The sequence below is a fragment of the Mauremys reevesii genome, linkage group 12, assembly GCF_016161935.1.
Source record: "Mauremys reevesii isolate NIE-2019 linkage group 12, ASM1616193v1, whole genome shotgun sequence".
NCBI lineage: Eukaryota > Metazoa > Chordata > Testudines > Geoemydidae > Mauremys > Mauremys reevesii.
Genome location: NC_052634.1, coordinates 46982578 through 47000518, shown reverse-complemented (window position 1 = coordinate 47000518; position 17941 = coordinate 46982578). Strand labels below are relative to the sequence as shown.

General features: G+C 57.9%; 1 non-coding gene across 1 annotated transcript; it reads right to left on the bottom strand.

Moving 5' to 3' along the window:
• Positions 1 to 10619: 10619 nt before the first annotated feature.
• TRNAC-GCA lies at positions 10620 to 10691 on the bottom strand. The gene has a single exon. It is a non-coding gene; the product is annotated as a tRNA-Cys (tRNA).
• Between the last annotated feature and the right edge of the window lie 7250 nt (positions 10692 to 17941).

Below are 17941 nucleotides of genomic sequence, written 5' to 3'. Positions count from 1 at the left end.
ATGGGCGGCAGTGGGGAGGGGAGCTCAGGGGTTGGGGAGGGGCAGAGAGGGGATGGGCGGCACTGGGGAGCAGGAGCTGGGGGTGTTAGGGGCGGGGGCAGAGAGGGGATGGGCGGCACTGGGGAGGGGAGCCTGGGGTGTTGGGGGCAGGGGCAGAAGAGGGGAGGGGCGGCACTTGGAGAGGGGAGCCTGGGGGTGTTTGGGGCGGGGTCAGAGGGGAGGGGCGGCACTGGGGAGGGGGAGCTCAGGGGTGTTTGGGGCAGGGGCAGAGAGGGGATGGGCGGCACCGGGGAGGGGACCTCGGGGTTGGGAAGGGCAGAGAGGGGATGGGCGGCACTGGGGAGGGGGAGCATGGGGGTTGGGGGCGGGGCAGAGAGGGGATGGGCGACAGTGGGGAGGGCAGCTCAGGGGTTGGGGCGGGGCAGGGAGGGGATGGGCGGCACTGGGGGGGGAGGTCGGGGGTGGGGGCGGGGCAGAGAGGGGATGGGCGGCAGTGGGGAGGGGAGCTTGGGGGTTGGGGGGGGGCAGAGAGGGGATGGGCGGCAGTGGGGAGGGGAGCTCAGGGGTTGGGGCGGGGAGGAGGGGAGGGGCGGCACTGGGGTTGGGGCGCTCAGGGGTTGGGGCGGGAAGAGAGGGGATGGGCGGCAGTGGGGAGGGGAGCCTGGGGGTGGGGCGGGGTCAGAGAGGGGATGGGTGGCAGTGGGGAGGGGGAGCATGGGGGTTGGGGCGGGGGCAGAGAGGAGGGGCGGCAGTGGGAGGGGAGCTCAGGAGGGGTTGGGGGCGGGGCAGAGAGGGGATGGGCGGCACTGGGGAGGGGAGCTCGGGGGTTGGGGGCGGGGCAGAGGGGATGGGCGGCAGTGGGGTGGGGGCGCTCGGGGGTTGGGCTGCTCAGGAGCCGCCTCGCGAACGATTCAAGGCCACGTGACGCCCTCCTGGAAATTCCGCCTCTCCCGAGACAGCCAATAGGAAGAGGAGGCAGAGCCCTGACCAATGGGAGCGCGAGAAGAAACCTTCCCCCCCCCGCCCAGTTCCAGTGTGAGGATGGGGGCTGCAGTGACCAGAGCCCCAGCAGGGTGCAGCGGGGGCTGCAGTGACCAGAGCCCCAGCAGGGTGCAGCGGGGCTGCAGTGACCAGAGCCCCAGCAGGGTGCATCGGGGGCTGCAGTGACCAGAGCCCCAGCAGGGTGCATGGGGGCTGCAGTGACCAGAGCCCCAGCAGGGGTGCAGCGGGGCTGCAGTGACCAGAGCCCCAGCAGGGTGCATCGGGGGCTGCAGTGACCAGAGCCCCAGCAGTGTGCATCGGGGGCTGCAGTGACCAGACCCCCCAGCAGGGTGCATCGGGGGCGGGGCTGCAGGGACCAGACCCCAGCAGGGTGCATCGGGGCTGCACTGACCAGACCCCCAGCAGGGGCTGCCGGCCGTGGGGTTCCCTGCAGTCTGGTGCCATTCACAGGAGACCCGCAATAGCCTGACCCCACCCCTGTCCGAGCTCCCGCCCTGCCCCCAGCCCACTGCCTCTTGAGCAGCCCCCTGCGGTGTCACCACTACCCCCACCGCTGTGTCCCCCAGCTTCCCAGCCCCCAGCTCCTCCGGTGGCCCCACACTTCCTCCTGCAGCCTGCCCCATTCCCCTGAGTCCCAGCTTCACCCCTGACATCTCTCCAACCCCACCTCCCCATCGCAGCCTCTGCCCCCAGTGCCCGGCCCTGCTCCCGGGGGCTTGAGAGGCCCCACCCCGGCCGCTCCACTCCCCACAATGGGCAGCTGCTGGCGCTGAGGAAGGGGGTCTGGGCCAGGCCAGGTGCTGGGCCGATCCTGGTGAAAGAGAGACGAGCCGGCAAGGCTGAGAGGCCCTCCCTTGTCTGGGGGGACAGGGGCTCCACAATTTGGCCAGTGTCACCCTCCCCCATCCCGAGGAGACGTCCGCTCCCAGCAGGCCGTGCTCCATCTCCACCCCGCAGGGGGGAGCCCCCAGACCAGCAGTGCCCCACCCCGCCCCATCAGCAGCCAAGCCGAACCTGCCCTTCTCCTGCGAGGGCTGCAGGACTCCTGCCCCCGCAGCACCAGCCTCCCCATGTCCCCGGGGTGGGGTGGGGGTAGGGGGGATTCCTTCTTCCCATTGCCCAGATCCCACCCCCACCCCGGGCTGCCCAGACGGGAGCCAGGGGCTGCAGCAGTTGGCTGCTTCCCCAGGGCTACCAAGGAGCCGCCAGGAGAAGGGACGAGATTCTCCACGGCGCTGCAGCCGTTCACACTGGGACCCGTCTCACACGGGGGAAACTGAGGCACCAGGGAGGGCGAGATGGGCTGCACCAGCTCAGATTGGGAGTCTGGGGGAGAGCCAGGAACAGAACCCAGGAGTCCTGGCTCCATGGGCAGCTTGGGACTCCTCCACTTGGGAGGCTGGGCGGGCCGGACTGTGGCCCTGCCCCAAGGCCTGCTGCCACTCAGCCTCCTCCTGCCAAAGCCCCGCCCACACGCCCTCCACCCCGCCCACACTCCCCTTCAGCCCCGCCCACACGCCCCTTCAGCCCTGCCCACACGCCCTCAGGACCCCTTTGTTCCACTCCCTGACCCCGCCCACCTCTCACGTCTCTTCCCCCGAGGCCCTGCCACTTGTGCCTCTTCGCCCCCCCCCCGCCTACCGCGCTGTCGTTTGCACCCCCGGCCTCTCCCCCCACGGCCCCATGTGGCCGGATGGAGCTTGGGGAAGGGCGAAGTGAGGATGGGGCCTTGCGGGGGAGAGGACGAGTGGGAGCAGGGCCTCTGGGTGGAGCACGGGCCAGGTGCCTCCCCGGGCCCCTTATACCCACCGCCCCTGCCTGACTCCCGGCCTCCCCGGCTCTAACCACTAGACCCCACGGCACTGGGACAATTTGTATAGTGGGAGGTGCTGAGAGCCAGTGAACAAAACTGTAAACCCTGCACAGGATGGAAACCACTTCAAGCCAGGGGGTGCACAAGACTGGCCCCCACTCCCTTCCCAGAGCCAGCGGTGGGACCCGGATACCCTGGCTCCCAACCCCCACTCTAACCACTAGCCTGCACTGCCCTGCCACAGCTGGGGAGAAGAACCAGGAGTCCTGGCTCCCAGCCCGGTCGTGGGTGGAGCAGGACGTACTGGCCATGGGCTCAGCTGGGCATCGCTTACCATCAGGCTGGATGGTATCCCAGTGCTGACCTCCAGACCCACAGCTCTGCTGGTGCCCCTCACTCCCGACCCGCAGCCCCTTGGTTCCCCCCAGCACTGACGGTGCCCCTCACTCCCGACCCGCAGCCCCTGCTATCCTAGTCCTGACCTCCAGACCCACAGCTCTGCCGGTGCCCCTCACTCCCGACCGCAGCCCCTGCTATCCCAATCCTGATCTCCAGACCCACAGCTCTGCCGGTGCCCCTCACTCCCGACCCGCAGCCCCTGCTATCCCAGTCCTGACCTCCAGCCCCACAGCTCTGCTGGTGCCCCTCACTCCCGACCCGCAGCCCCTCCTATCCCAATCCTGATCTCCACACCCACAGCTCTGCTGGTGCCCCTCACTCCCGACCCGCAGCCCCCTGGATTCCTCGCTGAGCTCCCCAGTTACTGCGCTGCCGGTGCCCCTCACTCCCGACCCGCAGCCCCTTAGGCGTACACCAGCTCTGACGGTGCCCCTCACTCCCGACCCGCAGCCTCTGCTTTCCCAGTCCTGACCTCCAGACTCACAGCTCTGCTGGTGCCCCTCACTCCTGACCCACAGACCCCTGGGTTCCCTTCAGCTCTACCGGTGCCCCTCACTCCCGTCCCGCAGCCCCCTGGGTTCCCCCCAGCTCTAGTGGTGCCCCTCACTCTTGACCCGCAGCCCCTGCTATCCCAGTCCTGATCTCCACACCCACAGCTCTGCTGGTGCCCCTCACTCCCGACCCGCATCCCCCTGGATTCCCCGCTGAGCTACCCAGTTACTGCGCTGCCGGTGCCCCTCACTCCCGACCCGCAGCCCCTACTATCCCAGACCTGACCTCCAGACTCACAGCTCTGCTGGTGCACCTCACTCCCGACCCGCAGCCCCTACTATCCCAGACCTGACCTCCAGACTCACAGCTCTGCTGGTGCCCCTCACTCCCGACCCGCATGCCCCTGGATTCCCCGCTGAGCTACCCAGTTACTGCACTGCCAGTGCCCCTCACTCCCAACCCGCAGCCCCTACTATCCCAGTCCTGACCTCCAGCCTCACAGCTCTGCTGGTGCCCCTCACTCCCGATCCGCAGCCCCCTATTCTCCCTCCAGCTCTGCCGGTGCCCCTCATTCCCGACCCGCAGCCCCTGCTATCCCAGTCCTGACTCCAGACTCACAGTTCTGCTGCTGCCCCCCTACTCCCAACCCGGAGCCCCTTAGGCGTCCACCAGCTCTGACGGTGCCCCTCACTCCCGACCCGCAGCCCCCTGGTCTCCCTCCTGCTCTGCTGCTGCCCCTCACTCCCGACCCGCAGCCCCTCCTATCCCAATCCTGATCTCCAGATCCACAGCTCTGCTGGTGCCCCTCACTCCCGACCCGCAGCCCCTACTATCCCAGTCCTGACCTCCAGACTCACAGCTCTGCTGGTGCCCCTCACTCCTGACCCACAGACCCCTGGGTTCCCCCCAGCTCTAGTGGTGCCCCTCACTCCTGACCCGCAGCCCCTGCTATCCCAGTCCTGACCTCCAGACTCACAGTTCTGCTGCTGCCCCTCACTCCCGACCCGCAGACCCTCCTATCCCAATCCTGATCTCCACACCAAGAGCTCTGCCAGTGCCCCTCACTCCCGACCCGCAGCCCCTACTATCCCAGTCCTGACCTCCAGCCTCACAGCTCTGCTGGTGCCCCTCACTCCCGACCCGCAGCCCCCTCGATTCCTCGCTGAGCTCCCCAGTTACTGCGCTGCTGGTGCCCCTCACTCCCGACCCGCAGCCCCTTAGGCGTCAACCAGCTCTGACGGTGCCCCTCACTCCCGACCCGCAGCCCCTGCTATCCCAGTCCTGACCTCCAGACTCTCAGCTCTGCTGGTGCCCCTCACTCCTGACCCGCAGCCCCCTGCGCTCCCTCCAGCTCTGACGGTGCCCCTCACTCCCGACCCGCAGCCCCATCGATTCCTCGCTGAGCTCCCCAGTTACTGCTCTGCTGGTGCCCCTCACTCCCGACCCGCAGCCCCTTAGGCGTCAACCAGCTCTGACGGTGCCCCTCACTCCCGACCCGCAGCCCCTGCTATCCCAGTCCTGACCTCCAGACTCTCAGCTCTGCTGGTGCCCCTCACTCCCGACCCGCATGGGTCACCCCTGGAGCAGGTTAAAGCTGCAGCTTGACAGTGGGGTTGCTGCCCCTGTGAACAGCTGCTGTAGCACCGCCTGGGCAGGACAGGGAGACCCAGTTATACCCCTCCCCCGCCCCAGCCTGTATCGGGGGATGGGAGCGCTCACACCCTGGGGCCCCTGAGTTGGGACGGAGGGAGACCCCCGTGCACCAGGGATTCTGTAAGGGCGAACAGGGGCACCCACCCACGCACCCGAGATCTTCTAGGGGGGGAGAGTGGCACCCACACACTCAGGATCTTGTAGGGGGGGACAAGGGCATCCACACTCCGGTATCCTCTGCAGAGGGACGGACACCCACACACCCAGGATTCTGTATGGGGGGGAGAGGTACCCGGACACCTGGGCTCCTGGACAGGGGATGGGGGGCACCGAAACATCCGGGATCTTACCTGGGAGGACAGCGGCGCCTGCAGCTCGAGATGAGATGGGGGCGGGGGGAGCAGGAGCATTTCCCAGTCCCAGGCTGTCCCCGTCTGGCCAAGGCACAGAGCTCACAAGCAGAGTTTAAAGCTCCAGCTGCCAGGCTGCAAAACAAGCCGGGTCCCATGGCTGGTGCCTGTGATCCCAGCTCCTGGGGAGGCTGAGGCTGGCGGATCGCTTGAGCTCAGGAGTTCTGGGCTGCGGCGGGCTGTGCCGATCGGGTGTCCACACTAAGTTCAGCATCAATATGGTGATCCCGGGGAAGCTTGGGGTCCCCAGGTTGCCTAAGGAGGGGTGAACCGGCCCAGGTTGGAAATGGAGCAGGTCAAAACTCCTGTGCTGATCAGTAGTGGGATCGCACCTGTGAATAGCCCCTGCAGCGTAGCCTGGGTGAGACATGGTCTCTTTTTATACAGACACCCCCGCAGAGCCTGGAGTGGGGGATGGGAGCACCCACACGCTGGGGATTCTGACCTGGGGGGAGGGACGCCCCCCCTGCAACACAGATCTTGAAAAGGGGAACAGAGACACCCACAGATCCGGGACGGGGGCAGGCAGGGGAAACCACACATGGGAGCTAGTTCATGGGGTGGGGGACAGAGACACCCACCAGAGATCCTGGATGGGAGCACCCACATGATGGGGATTTTGAACTGGGAGGAGGGAAGCACCATGTACCAGAGGTTCTGAAGGGGGAACAGGGACACCCACACACCACGTGTCTTGCAGCAAGAGCTGCGGTCTTCATTTACACAGAGCAGTGATGGGGAATTAACCACGTCCCTTGCGGAGCTTGTTCCACTAGATGATTAGCCTCATTGAAGTACCCAGACCTTTTTAACAATAAGAAGTGAAATGAAATGGCCACATGATGGCAACAGAACCTAAGAAACGTGTTAGTCTCTAAGGTGTCACACATACTCCTGTTCTTTTTGAGGATACAGACTAACACGGCTGCTCCTCTGAAACCGAAGAGATGAGAAGCCATGTTCTTGTTCAATGTGCATTGAAGCTGAAAAGGGAGATGTTTCCTCTTTGATTCCTAAGCCCCCAACTCTAATCCACTAAACACCCCTTTCCTCCCACAGCCAGGACTAAAACCCAGGAGTCATAACTAGTGGCCCCCCTTAACCTTCTCTCTGTGAGGAGGAAGAAGATGCTCTGAGACCCCTGTGCTGTCCCCTTGCCACTGTGCCTGGGCTGCACTTGAAACCCAATGGGGTTTCCTTGGGCAGTTCTGAATCTTGCTCCCAGGAAGGGTGTAATTTTAGGAGCAGGTTCCAAATAGCGCAATTAACCAGCCAGAAGGGGCAGCAGGTATCGGTGTAGGAGCCATTGAAATAATCATAGCAAAGTAGTTCAGGGAAACTGTTATTAATGACGTGTGAGTGAAAGGTGAGAATCTGATGGTGTCAGTGTCACACTAGAGGGCGCTGAGATGGTTTTAAATTTGTCATCCAAACCCAGCCACCACCTAGCACATGGTTTAACCTCTTCTTCTCTTACCGTTGCTCCTTATCAGGGAAGGGGAGAGAGCAAACGAGCAATAGAAACACAGACCTAGTGACCGGAGCAAACATTTCTTTGCTCCTTGCTTGGCTCTGTCAGTTATTTGGGTACAAACTCACCCCCCACCCACTGTCTGGGCTGGGCTCAGTGGGCAGGAAGAGCTCAGCTGTCAGTGGGACTTGGGGAGCTTGGGACATTGCTGTGAGCTGCTTGAACGTTTAGGTGAAAACCACCTAAACACGGACACAAGGTCTAGGCTGTAGAAACTCATCTTGCATCTGCGGCTGTTGAAGCTACAAGGTGGAGGACTAAGTACAACATTTAAACTTATGTTTGACCTCAGAGAATAAAACAAATGTGTCTGTGAAAAGAGGGGAGTCGAGTTCAATCCCTTGTCACCATCAATGTGCAAACCAGGAACCTGTTGCTTTGCATTCCTGATGCGTCACCATCATGTGGCTATTTTCATAGACTCATAGACTTTAAGGTCAGAAGGGACCATTATGATCATCTAGTCCAGGGGTCTCAAACTCAAATGACCCCGAGGGCCGCATGAGGACTAGTGCATTGGCCCGAGGGCCGCATCACTGACACGCCCCCTTGCTGCCCCTGGCCCCACCCCTAATCCACCCCTTCCATGAGGCCCCGCCCCTGCCCGGGGTCTTCGGCGGCGGGGGGCCCCTTCTGTTCCGGGACCCGCCGCCTAAGTGCCCCAAAGACCCCCCCCGCCGCAGGTCTTCGGGGCACTTTGGCGGCGGGTCCCGGAACGGAAGGGCCCCGCCGCCGGGACCCCGGGCAGGCGTGGCCTCATGGAAGGTGGATTGGGGTGGGGCCAGGGGCAGCAAGGGGCGTGTCAGTGATGCGGCCTCGGGCCAATGCACTAGTCCTCATGCGGCCCTCAGACCAGGCTGCGCTTCGGCGGCGGCGGGTCCCTCTTTTCCCCACCCCGGCCGGTCCCGCTTCCCACCCCAGCCCCGGCGGTCTCGCTTCCATCCCCACCCCTGGCCCGGCCCGGGCCCGGCCCCAGTGGGTCTCGCCCTTCCCCGGCCCGGCCCGGCGGTCTCGCTTCCCTTCACCCCCGCCCGGTCCCGGCAGGTCCCGCTTCCCTCCCCACCCCCGGCCCGGCCCGGACCGGCCCCGGGCCCGCTTCCCACCCAGGCCCCGGCCCCGGCGACTCCCGCTCCCCCCCCTTACCCGAGCGCGTCTCCGGCGAGGCCTGAGCTTCGTCCCGCTCAGAGCCGCGTGGTGAGGGGCGGGCTGTGGCTCCACGCCGAGCGCAGCGCTCAGCCCAGAGCTCCCAGCCCCGCCCCTCCCCACGCGGCTCGGATCGGGGCGGGGCTCAGGCGCTCGGACGGAGACTCGGCGCTCTATGCGCCAAGGCTCCAGGAGAGGGGCGGAGGCGGGAGCCTCCGCTTTTCTCTTGGGGGCCCCTGTGGAGCCCGGGGCAAATTGCCCCCTTTGCCCCCCCCCCTCTGGGCGGCCCTGGGGAGCTCCGCGGGCCGCATGTTTGAGACCCCTGATCTAGTCTGACCTCCTGCACAACGCAGGCCACAGAATCTCACCCACCCACTCCTGTAACAAACCCCTGACCTATGTCTGAGTAACCTATTCTGGCTCAGTCCCTTAAATTAAAAAATTGTGGTCTTTTTCATAGAAACTATATTTTCCTTGTAGAGACACAGGGGCAGATTAATCTACAAAGGGAAGGTGATTCCAAGGCAGTTCTGGAGGAGAAGGGAACATTTTCAGCATCACTAAATTATTTTGTTGTGCCTCACAGAGAGAGAGAGAGAAAATAAACCTATTAATTTGAGCTACCGACAGTTCACAGCATGAAATACACAATTTTGTGTTCAATGAGTTGTGTTCATTTACATAATATGAAAAATATGTATGAGGCAATGCATGAAAACCTCATTGCATTGAACAACCCACTCGATATAGTCAATGTACTACAGAATATTTAAAGAAGTTAAGAAAGATGTGCTTATAAATTAACATGCTGTGCCATTTACACATGCACAAGACACAGAAGAAACTGAATTATTTGAGCTACTAAAATTTCCACTTTCTTACAGCATTTTAGTTCTCAAGGTTGTTTTAATTTGCTTATTTTTTTTGGAACTAGAAATGGGGAAAGAGTACACTGAAGTCCGTGGAATTACCGCAGTGAGGGATTAGTCTCATTATTTGTCACTAACAAAACCTTTGTTAACAGAGAGTTAACTTTGACTGTGACTATCGCTTACCTTCCAGAACATCGAGTTCAGTAAAACTCAAACTCTGGAAAAACAGGGAATACAGAGTGAGGGTACATGCCCAGATGACCCTAACTCTGCCCTCTAGAAGAGAATCCCTGATAGCATATGAGAACAAGGAAAGGTTTGGGGACAAATTACAGCTACTTCCCAAGAGTTTATTTCTTCTGTAATTAATTGATTCTGGCCCCATCCATTGATCCTGGCCTGGTGTCTGACCGTGGAATTTACTGTTTTTATCCCAGCATATTTGTAAAGCAGTTTCTTCTTTAAAAGTTCCTTTATTTTAGGTTATACAAACAGGTCACTTCCCAGCTATTTCAAGGAGATGGAATTTTCCTGACCCACAGGGAACTGAAACTAACATGCTCAAGATCACACATTCCTTAGGAGAAAACGAAGGGGGAAAAAAACAAAACCCACCAAACCGTTGCTGTATCTACCCAAATGATCAATGAGACCAGAAAGTGAGACTGTGCAATTAACTGTCTGGGACTACACTGACTCTGCAGTTACTTGGATGCAGACACACCCAGCTCTACGGTTGGTAAACGTACAGAGACTCTGCTGCTGCTCATGAACTAGCAGCACATGACCTCTGAACAGCTGCCATTCGAATGCATCTGAAAGTCACAAGGAACAACGATCTGTGTTAAAGGAAGGTTGCCATTTATTAGAGCCCCAATTGATGCCGTGTGCACAAATAGAGGATTGAATGTGTAACAGGGAGTTTGGTAAATCTTGGTTATTTTAGTTTTGTAACAGGCTCCTGTCCACCCCCAGTAGAGTTTTCAGTCCCAATGGCAACTTACTTACCAAATGTAATACAGACTAGTCCATGCCTCCCAAGTGGATGTGGTTCTTGTTCTTCTGCACATTGTAGCCCATGGACGCCAAGGACCTGCAAATGTATCTTCATGTGCCTTTGTTTAATTGATGAAAACAAACCTAGACACTTAGAGGATTGGAACTGATTTCAGCTGGGGGACTTGTTTGCTAGGTTTTTATGCAATTGCACAGGAAAACATTGAGTGTGTCCATTCATTTCAGGGATCCCTATTTAGTGGAGCTCCTGAAAATAGAATTATTTTTACTGAAGTAACATGTTTGTAAGGGGGCACTTGGATTTGAACCAAGGACCACTTGATCTGCAGTCAAACACTCTACCACTGAGCTATACCCCCATGACATTTGCAGAAGCAAGTCAGTGATCTTAAGGATTTTGAAGGACAGGCTCTGCCTCATAGAGCTCCTTTTTGTATTCCCAGACCACAGGGGTTTTAAAAATGGGGTTTGATTAAACTTTATATACACATGGAGACACCACAGCTTGCACACCCACCAACATAGCTTCCCCCAGTGACACCTCTCGGGGAGATGGATTAACTGCACGGATGGGACAGCTCTCTCCCCTCTGCTTAGAGCAGCTTCATTATTTATGAATAGGTGGGAAATAACCTCCTGAATGGACAGGAACCAATGTATCAGATATTGCTGTGTCTGCATTCAATATGGGTAACTGGTCATATTGGGCTGGATTAGTAGGAGCGTTGCCAGCAGATGGAGTGAAGTGATTATTCCCCTCTATTCAGCACTGGTGAGGCCACATCTGGAGCATTGTGTCCAGTTTTCCCCCCACCCTCCCACTACAGAAACAAATTGGAGAGAGTCTAGAGGAGGGCAACAAAAATGATTCGGGGGTAGGGGACTTACAAGGAGAGGCTGAGGGCAGGGCCACCCAGAGGGGTGTCAGGTGGGGCAATTTGCCCCAGGCCCTGCAGGGCCCCCAGGAGAATACAGGATTCTATAGTATTGCCCCCTCCCCTGAGACCTGCCCTGCCCATCGCCCCCACCTCTCTGCCCCTCCCCCGAGACCCACCCTGCCCTCCGCTCGCACCTCTCTGCCCCCTCCCCAGACCTGCCCACCGCCCACACCTCTCTGCCCCCTCCCCTGAGACCCACCCTGCCCACCTCTTTCTTTGGTCATCTGTTCTTATTCCTTGAAACATCAAGGATGGAATAAAAAGCTCAGTTTACTCCAGGGTGAGGAAAGAAAGGAGCCACCAATCCCCTGGCAAAGCTCAGTGCCCCAGAGAAAACCTGCCCCCTGCTATCACAATCACTGATGTACTGGAGATATGATGGGAAAGGGACTGTCTGAATGATCAAGGCAGGAAATGGACAACAAGCTACAGCAACGTCATTAACCACAAACGCACTCTCCTCATGCTCCAGCCAGAAGGGAAAGGAGCAGGAATTCTTGCTGTTCAGCCATGGACACACTTACACAAGGGCACAGCAGTGTGTGTGTTGTGGAAGCTGGTTTCAGGAAACAACTGGAATTGATCACTCAGTGAGAACAGAACTAGAGTGCAGTGAGAGCCACCAAGCAAGCAAGTAGTTGTTGCCAAGTGGTTAAGGTGATGGGCCAGAAATCCATTGGGGGTCTCTCTGTACAAGTTCAAATCCTGCCAGCTACGCAGTAAGTTGTGGTTCTTTAGTTTCAATGGAGCTGGGTCTTGTCTCACTCTCAAGCTTTGTCTACATGAAAGAGTAACGTGGCTTTAGTTAAAGTGTTTTAATTGAACAGCTGTTGCATGTCCACCCTATGCCCCTGTGTCACCAGAACACATCCATGCTAGCATCTCTTGGATTGCCACAGAGAGCAGTGCACTGTGGGTAGCTATCCCACTGTGCAACTGGCTGCAGGGTGCTTTGGGAAGGGTTTGCAATGCCTCAGGGGCTGGTACAGCATCACCTGATGCAGGTTTCTATCCCATTGTTCAATGGGCATCCTACTAGATTGCCAGCTGCTTTTCAACTGCAATGTGTGTGATAGGGTAGAGGGGGGGGGGACAGTGTGTGCATTGCGGAAGAGTGAATGTGTCGGCACACTGTCTCTAAGTTCAGACAGCTGCTGGAAGCGACCAGTCCTGAGGCAGGGGACAGCCCCAACATCAGCCCCCGTTCTCTCCCTGGATCAGCTCAGCACAGCACTCTCTGTCACACACACACACACACACACACTGCTGCCTGCTTAGCTCTGTGTCAGGGGTGCTGGAACAGGGGGTTAGAGGGCCATGGCCCCACCACTCTTTACTGGCTGTTAGGACAAATGATGGAGGGGGAGGGTGCAGTCTTGGGGAAGAGGCGTCTGTGGGTGTGGCCTCGGGGGGAGAGGTGCTGTGAGTGGGGGTCCTTAGGGAAGGGGTGTCATGGGGGTGCCACAGTTCGGACAATGGTGCCCCCCCCCACTGTAAGGAAGCTTCTGCCACCCCTGCTCTGTGTTGGCAGAGCAGGAGAGAGCAGCACCCACGGCAGTGATTTGCTCCCCGGGGCTCCGGCAGGGGGGCTCGGGAGGTGATTTAAAGGGCCAGGGGCTCCGGCCGCTGCAGGGAGCCCTGGGCCCTTTAAATCACCAGCCTGGGGAAGCCGGGCCAGGCTGGCACAGCGTATCAGCTCTTGCCAGTACCCCATACTGGAACATACCGGCTTACTTTCACCTCCGGAAGGTCCTCACGTGGATCAATAACCGGTTAAAAGACAAGAAACAAAGTGTAGGACTAAATGGTCAGTTTTCAGGATGGAAACAGGTAACTAGTTTCCAGTACTAGTCAACATATTCATAAACAACCTGCTAAACAGTGAGCTGACAAAATTTGCAGATGATCCAAAACTACCGGCTCGCTGCCTAGAACGAACGCTCCTTGAATGGGGTGATCCACAGGGAATCATAGAATCATAGAACTTAAGATCAGAAGGGACCATTATGATCATCTAGTCTGACCTCCCGCAAGATGCAGGCCACAAAAGCTGACCCACCCACTCCTGAAATAATTCTCTCCCTTGACTCAGCTGTTGAAGTCCCCAAATCCTGATTTAAAGACTTCAAGTAGCAGATAATCCTCCAGCAAGCGACCCCTGCCCCATGCTGCGGAGGAAGGCGAAAAACCTCCAGGGTCTCTGCCAATCTACCCTGGAGGAAAATTCCTTCCCGACCCCAAATATGGCGATCAGCTGAACCCCGAGCATGCGGGCAAGACTCTCCAGCCAGACACTCAGGAAAAAGACTTTCAATATCCCAATATTGACCCTCGGTACTAATTACCAGTGGTTCCACGTTATTGACCTATTGACTAAATCACGTTCTCCTATCAAACCATTCCCTCCATAAACTTATCAAGCTTAATCTTAAAGCCAGAGAGGTCCTTCGCCCCCACTGTTTCCCTCGGTAGGCTGTTCCAGAATTTCACTCCCCTGATGGTTAGAAACCTTCATCTAATTTCAAGCCTAAACTTCCTGACTGCCAATTTATATCCATTTGTTCTTGAGGGAGTAGCTCAAACCTCCAAAGTGCCTGGCCAGGGGCAGGACATTGGCCCAGCAAGGGAGGGGTGTGGCAGTGACATCACAAAGGCCTTTTGCAGGACCTCAGACTATTGGTCAAAGGTGGTGGGGAGGTGGTGACCTCACAGAGAGATGCTGACATCAGCCAGGCAGGACAGGGGCGAGGGGCCAGGGAAACCTCAGAGACCCCTGTGGCTTTGCTTCAGCAAGTCTCCTTCTCCAGGTCTCTCTCTGAGGACTCACAGAGTATTCGGGTTCATGTACATGAGCGCCAGGAGGAACCTCTTTTGAGTATTCTCCTTCCCTTTTAGTGATTTTACTAGAAAACAGACATCCCTGTTTAGAAGGTAAGAGCCTCCTCGAGGTTTGAAACCTGTTCAGTCTGGTCCATCTGGTGACAGTTGAATTTTAGGCAAGGAAAACACTAGCTTAAGAGGCAGAATTTTATTCCGCACCTGGGATTTTGTCCCTTAGAACCACTAGGGTCATTAGGGTTTGTCCTTTTTGTTTCACCTTTTCCTCCATCCATCCCTTCCTCCTTTCTCTTTGTCTCTGGCTTCTTTTGTCCTTTCACCTGTTCTCCTCCCAACACCAGGAGCTGTGTGTGTGTGTGTGTGTGTGTGTGTGTGCGTGTGCGTGTGTGTTGCGGGGGAGTGCTCTGCAGCTCCCACTGTGGGAGGTCCACCCAAAAATGTGGGGCTGAAATAGTGCTCGGGCAGTGATCCCCATCAGTGACCTGGGCCATCCTTTGGGCTCTCTGGTGAGAACCCTTAGCCTCCTGTCCTCAGTCTCTACCCTGATTGGCTGACCAGGGGGTTATTGACAGGTCCTTGTTGTTCTCTTTTAAGACCAAGGAATTAAGTCATAACCTGTTATATGTTTGACAAATTTTGCTGCTTCGCTGCATTAATGGTCTCTGAGCAATTCATGATTCTCTCTAACATTGCAGTTCTCCTCAAATACTTGCTGAATAATTACTGTGCACTGCTGTTGGTCTGGAGCTCATCTGAGAGCACTTTACTCAGGTCATTCAATGTGTGAAATTCATGTTCTGATGGTTAGTTTGAAAATCAGGGCTCTTGGGTCCTATTCCCAACTCTGCCACTGGCTGGCTGTGTGACCTAAGACAAGTCAATTCTCCTTTCTCAGCCTTAGCTTCTCCCTCTTTCAAGTAGGGATAATAACGATCCACTCCTACCTACCTCAGGGTGACTGGAGGATGGGGATCCATCGGAGAGTGTCACTAAGAGTATCAGAGGGGCCGTGTTAGTCTGGATTTGTAAAAGCAGCAAAGAGTCCTGTGGCACCTTATAGACTAGCAGGCGTATTGGAGCATGAGCTACTGCACATGACTAAGCAAACAGAACAAACCCCAAATCCCCCCTGTGCTTTGGGAGCCAGGTTTGTGGTGGGAATTCTGTAGTTAGATGACTTCAAGCCTGGACATTGTGATTCTTTACCAGTTTCTCTGGCATGGGGGCAATTTTGTGCTCATGGCTGAGTGGTTAAGGTGTTGGAGTTGAAATCCAATAGGGTTCCCCTCCACAGGTTTGAATCCTGCTCACAGTGAGGCCTGTGTTTTAGCCAGTCCCTCACCCGGGCAACACCTCTGTACAACCCCCTGAGACACTCTCAATTCTCTCCCCACCCCAAGGAAATCCTGTTCTGCTCCTTTCATAGAGATCCCTGGGACACCCCCTCACACTGTGTCCCTGAGGGGTCAGGCAAACTCTCGGCACCTGAAGCCTCTGCCACTCACCTGGTGCCCCATAGATCAGCCATAGCCCTGGTTCTGCTCCTCTCTCTAGAGTGCGAAAGGAGCTGAGTCAGCGACTCCATGGGAGCTACGGGGCTGCAGAACCAACAAAGGAAAAAATAGGTGCTCAGCACCCACTGGCAGCCAGCTCCCCCCCCCCCACTACAGGCCTTGCCGACAAGCTCCTCCTCTTCCCCTTCAGCACCTCCCACCTGCCAGTGATCAGCTGTTCAGTGGGGTGCAGGAGGGGCTGGGCAGGGAGGGGGAGGAGCAGAGACGGAAAGAGGTGGGGGAGGGAGAGGAATGGGACAGGGGTGGGGGCTTGGGGGAAGGGGTGGAGGAGGAAAGGGGGGATTTTTCCTGGGCACCACACCCCTCTAGGGCCGGCCCTGAAGGGAAGCACCGACTCTCACAGTGACAATAAAACTGACCAGCCTTGCGGGGGAGGCTGAGGGAGATCCGCACTCACCAGGTCTCTTCTCTCCCCCACGGTGAGCCAGACACTGCTCTCTCTTGGCTCTCACTCTAGCAGCTGGACGCCAAGGAGCCATTTCCCCACAGGAAGTGCATCGAGTGCCCCTGTGGTGCTGGGGGGCTGGCACTGCTGCTGCCTGTGGGGCTGGCAGGGGGGCTGATGTCTGCACAGACTCTCAGCTGCCAGGCCGGAGGGGGCACTTGGGACCTTACCAGACTGGCTCAGTGAAGATGGGGGGTTGACAGAGCAATACAGACGCTCTCCAGAGCACGGAGCAGCAGCCGCCCATGCAGCCAGGCAATGAGCATTTCCCACAGCCTGGAGCCGAGGGGGAGGCGGCAGCTGCTGTTCCAGCTCCTTGGGGACAGGCCCTGTCAGCCAACAGCCACTTCTTACTCCCCACAGCTAAGGGCGCCGGGTTCCTCCGGTGGGGGTGTGGAGCAGCCGTTCGTTTTCCTGTCCTTTTTCTGTGCAACTGCTGACAAGAACATCCCAGACAGAGACGCAAGAGGCCAAAATACTTCAATGCAGGTGCCAAAGTAGCTCAGCTGGGCGAGTGTTAAACTGAAGATCAAAGGTCCTTGGTTCAATCCCAGGCTTTGGTGGGTCCTTTCATCCCTCTTTGTGCAGGGGTGGCTTGTTTTCTGGGAGCATAGCAGTGCCTGCACCCAAGGTGAGTCCCTGAGCTTGGGCTCTGTAGTAGGAAAACATAGAATGGGCTTCTGCCCCTAGTTGGCCCACCTGACCTTTAAGAAGGAGAGAGGGGAGCTGTCTTTCCAAATATGTCAGGGAAAGAGTAAGGCAGGGCAGCCCTCAGGAATGGAGCAGCCTGGCTGGGTGTTTTTGTGCCTCAGGAATGGTGCCAGAGGGCTGCTGGGCAGTGACAGGCAGGGATTGGGGATGGAAGCTCCTCTGCGCAGCTGAGCAAGAGCACTACCAGGGAAGGGGCATCTGTAAAAGTGACCCAGCAACACCTCTCCTCCTCTGAGCACCTAGAGCAGAGGCGGCTGGTGCTGACAGCTCCAAGGGAAGGCTTAAAAGCCACAGAGCAACTGAGGTCAGGGCTAGAGGAGGACAGGACCATGCCTATGTGTGGCCTACAGACAGGCACAAAAACACCCAGCCAGGCTGCTCCCTGCCATGCCAAACACCCACTGAAGGCCACCCACAGAGGAGCATGTGGGGCGGCTGCTGATGTTCTGTGGCCAACATCACAAGATGGTAGGAAAGCAGGGCCAGCCCCCATGGTGGGGCCTCTGACTGGTCCCACTCAAGGTGCTGACTTTTGCAGTGGGGCAGGAGATTTTACCCCAAGAGGCTTTTCCCCAGCTGGTGAGAAGCAGAGAAACACCCAGGCTCCAAAGACGCTGTGTAGCAAGTACCCTCCAGCACAGGGACAGGCGCACACGCTAGCCCAGTCAGCCGCCCATTTTCTTTGGCAAGTCAGGAAGGGCAAAGGCGAGACTGGAAGCACCTGGGGCTCATGCCCCAGCCTTTGTGACGCCCACCCCCCAACTCCTTCCCGGGGCTCTAGCTGAAGCCAGAGCATTGGCCTGAGCGGCCAAGAAGAGGTTCCAGCCCTGCAAGGAGCAGGATGTTCAGCACAACAGTAAAACTGCAGAAACACAACTACCAAGGGATTTAAACCCTCAATCTTCTGATCCACACTCAGACGCCTTATCCATTAGGCCACATGGTAACATGAGAAAAGCCCCTCCAAGCCCTTCTTTGGAAAAGGCCGACATTGTTCTTAGGTCATCTGCTGAGGGGGGCTGAGACTCTCTGGGCACAAGAAGTCGAGTTCCCAGCGACACCTGAGACTTAACTCTATGGGGCCAGGTGCAGGGCTTTGGCAG